This window comes from Aegilops tauschii, chromosome 4 (genome assembly GCF_002575655.3).
Source record: "Aegilops tauschii subsp. strangulata cultivar AL8/78 chromosome 4, Aet v6.0, whole genome shotgun sequence".
Classification (NCBI taxonomy): Eukaryota; Viridiplantae; Streptophyta; class Magnoliopsida; order Poales; family Poaceae; genus Aegilops; species Aegilops tauschii.
Window position 1 is genome coordinate 267,176,281 of NC_053038.3, and position 3,519 is coordinate 267,179,799.

Sequence of the window (3,519 nt, forward strand, 5' to 3'; positions counted from 1 at the left end):
TTTACACACCACACCTCACTTCGTCTTCTTCCTCGCGCCAGGACGTCGGCAACCGAAGCTCCGCCGCGACCAAACCACATCTCCGGCCATCTCAGGTAGTACCGCGGCGCTCCTCTCACATCTTCGCCAGAGCCTTGCCACGCGCCGCCGCTACCCTCGTCGGTTACCAGGTATTAACTAACCCTTCCTCTTATATCTGTATTTAGGTTATGAGAGCTTCCGTAGTTCGTCGGAGTTCATCTCCATTGCTCTGCTATCTGCCTTGTAAATCTTCCTTTTTCCCAATACATTCATAGAAGAATTCGGCTTCGCCTTTGAGATTCATCCCCTCTATAGATGTTCTGCTTTGTCAATATAGCTCATGAACTAGCAAGCAACCTATGCCGCCCTAGTCTTTTTAGCTAGGTAATTTTTCTTCTTTTTCAAACTATTCGTAGATCTGAAATCTTTTACACTTGTAATGAAATATGTTGTTCCACACTTAGTAATAGCTTCAATAAATTTCTACTTAGATGACCCGCCATCATGTTGCTGGCTCATACTTCCATAATTTGACCTGCCGTATGTTAACGGCCTGATAATCACCTCACGCCCATAGTTAGGGCGGCTCATAACTTCTTAATAACTTACCATAACACGTTGTCGTCTTATAGCCATAACCGGTCCATTACTGCTAAAATATCATGTAATCATTTAGGTGGCTTATCATTTCAATTTTAACCCGCCATACTCTTATTCCTTGTCCGTAGTTTTTAACCCGGCCCATCATGTCTAAGGCTCCCACTTCTTGTGACTGGGTAGCCTCCCAAGTCTCAGAGCTCATGCTCACAGAGTATGTGGACATGGGGGTTTTGCCGGCTAAAAAAGCTATCAACTGGCGGGTTCCTGGTCCTGAGACTATTCCTCAACAAGGCTAGCGTAGATACAACAACAGTAAATTTAAATGACTTTATTCACAGGCTACCAAAAAAATAATCAGTTGTCAGTTATAGACGTGTGGTGCCACATGATAACTGAGCGCTTATAAATGCCTGAATATTACACGCCCAATAAACCATATAATGATCATTAGCCTGACCTCTCACACATCATTCTTTTATAAATATAGAACATTTCCATAACATGTTAAAAATATTAACCAATTAGTTTCAAAAGGTACCTACATTCTCAGTTCATGCAAGAATATCCAATATACATCCAAATTCTGGGAATATGTATCAAAAAGTAAAATGTTGCGGCAAATCAAATACACTACGATGGTACCTATTCCCAAATATAAATTCAGCCAAACCAACGCCAAGACAACCCACTAAATTCACCAATATGAGACGCGCATCCGTTTTTTCAGATCAGCTAAGGGCGAGTTTGGTTGCCTGCATCGAGGCCAACCAGGCCCGCGTGGTGCAGCATCTTTTCGGGTCTCGGTTGTTTGGTTCCCCGCATACACTGTTCAGCCTGCATAGCACGGTTCTTAAAGCATTTCTGGGCCTGGCCCGTTGGGAACGGCCGAATCGGCAGTTTTCCGAGAGCCAGGCCCGAGCGAGTTAATCCCTCTCTCTCCCTAATCCTCAGTCCCCTCGTCCGCCGCTAAAATCTTATCCCCTCGTCACCTTCCTCCTCTCACCCGCGGCGCACCGGTCCGGGCACGGAGCTTGGTGCGGCCACGGCAGCGAGCTGGGCGCCGGTTGACGGCGGAAGCGCGAGCCGGTGTGGGGCGGCCATGGCAGCAAGCGGGCGCGGTGCGGTCACGACAGCGAGCGGGCGCGGCGCGACCACAGGAGGGAGCCGGGCAAGGGCACGGCCAGGGCAGTGAGCTTGGCGCGGCCACGGCAACGAGCTGGGCGCGGCGCGGCGGACGACGGAGGCTCGGGCCGGTGCGTCGCGGGCGCGGCCTCGGCCAGGGAAGGGAGCTTGGCGCGGCCACGACAGGGAGCGGGCACGGCCCGACCATGATAGCGAGCTGGACGCGGCACGGCTACGGCGGGAACCTGCTCGCGGAGCGGCCAAGAGCAGGGCAGCGGCGGGCCGGCGCGGCTTGGCGCGAGCTGGGGCGGCACGGGCGAGTGCAGCGAGGACTGACGCGGACGAGCTCGCCGGCCGCAGCTTGAGGCTCCTGCCCGTGTGTGTACGAGTACCTGCGCGACCTGTTTAGGTATTCGATGGCCAGTACAAGCCTACAAGCGCCGGCGTCGGGCGAGCTTGTACTTCTGAATTTTACACGATGTGAGGCTCTTTACTGAATTTTACTACTACTAGCTGAATTCCATCACGCTCAGCTTCAGTCCCGTCTCGATGATGATGTAGGAGTACTTCATGCCGACCATCACACTCAGCTTCGAGGGCGGGGCGAGCCTGGAGCTCAGCTTCGTGCCGCGGGATGCCGAGCTTGGCGGCGGCGATGGCGGCCCATGGGTGGACACCGTCGAACACAGACGGCGTCAGCGGGGTGGCGGCGCAGGAGGTCGGCGAAGAGCGGCGCGAGGAGGTTGACGGGGGCGGCGAACGGGCTCCGTGGGCGACGCGAGGAGCAGAGGAAGCTCCGGCGCACTCAACGTGTTTGACGAGATGAGAAGCCAAACCTGGTGGCTGTTAAGTTTTGTTGTTAACTCCTAATCATATGCATGTATGCAACCAAACGCCGGGTCAAAATTGCATCTCAATGACAAGACCTCCTAATGCAGGCAACCAATCAAGTTGACATCTACGTTTTTTGGCCTTGTTTTCCCTCGCCCACGACCTGCTCCTGGCTCGTTTTTTCCCTCTGAGCCAGGCCCGGCAGTGAAAGCAACCAAACACGCCCTAATTAACCCACCCGATGCTGGACAAAAAAGGACGCGTCTAGGGAGCGGCCAGCTGCTCCCTAGCGTTCCCGAGCGGCCACCACCAGAAAAAAAAAGATTCGGTCCCCTGACCTCAAAAAAGGAAATCCAGCTACAGACCCGCTCCAACCCAATAAACTACACACAGGACGCGGTCCCAGGCCATCACATGCCCTTCCCTCCCCTCCTGAAGCACTTGAAGCTCTCACGCCCTCTTGGCCACCAACCTTCTCCCCATGCCCCTATCTGCCCCCACCTAGCTTCTTCTCCACGAAACAAGGGGTTCCCAGTTCTGGATCTCCATCGCCAGAGCTGCCATGGCGGATGAATCAAGGTGAAATAACAATGTTATGGAACAATTTGCTGCGAAAAAAAGAAGAAAAAGGAAGGACAGATTAGAAAGTACAAGGCAGCACCAACAAGGGTGAAAAAAGAGGTTGATCCTTTTCTTCTCATGTCCAGATCCTCACTCCTTGACTTTCCCTTTCAGCCCCACACCAAATTTCTCTTTGAAAAATAGCTTCTCCGTACTTAAAAGACAACACAAACAAGGAAAAAAATGGGGAGATCCGGTACCTGTGCAATTTTAACTAATTATTGTACAACTAGATCATAAGACAAGTCAACTTTTGCAGCAATATGTGCAACAAAACACATAAAATATGCAAATATATATAAGAGAGCACATATAGAGTCTTAC

The 3,519-nt window shown here is 51.8% G+C and overlaps 1 long non-coding RNA gene across 1 annotated transcript; it reads left to right on the forward strand.

The window, feature by feature from the left end:
• Positions 1 to 1,573: 1,573 nt before the first annotated feature.
• LOC120962958 (uncharacterized) lies at positions 1,574 to 2,704 on the forward strand. Its single transcript, XR_005754315.3, has 2 exons — positions 1,574 to 2,223; positions 2,305 to 2,704. It is a non-coding gene; the product is annotated as an uncharacterized lncRNA (long non-coding RNA).
• The last annotated feature ends 815 nt before the right edge of the window (positions 2,705 to 3,519 follow it).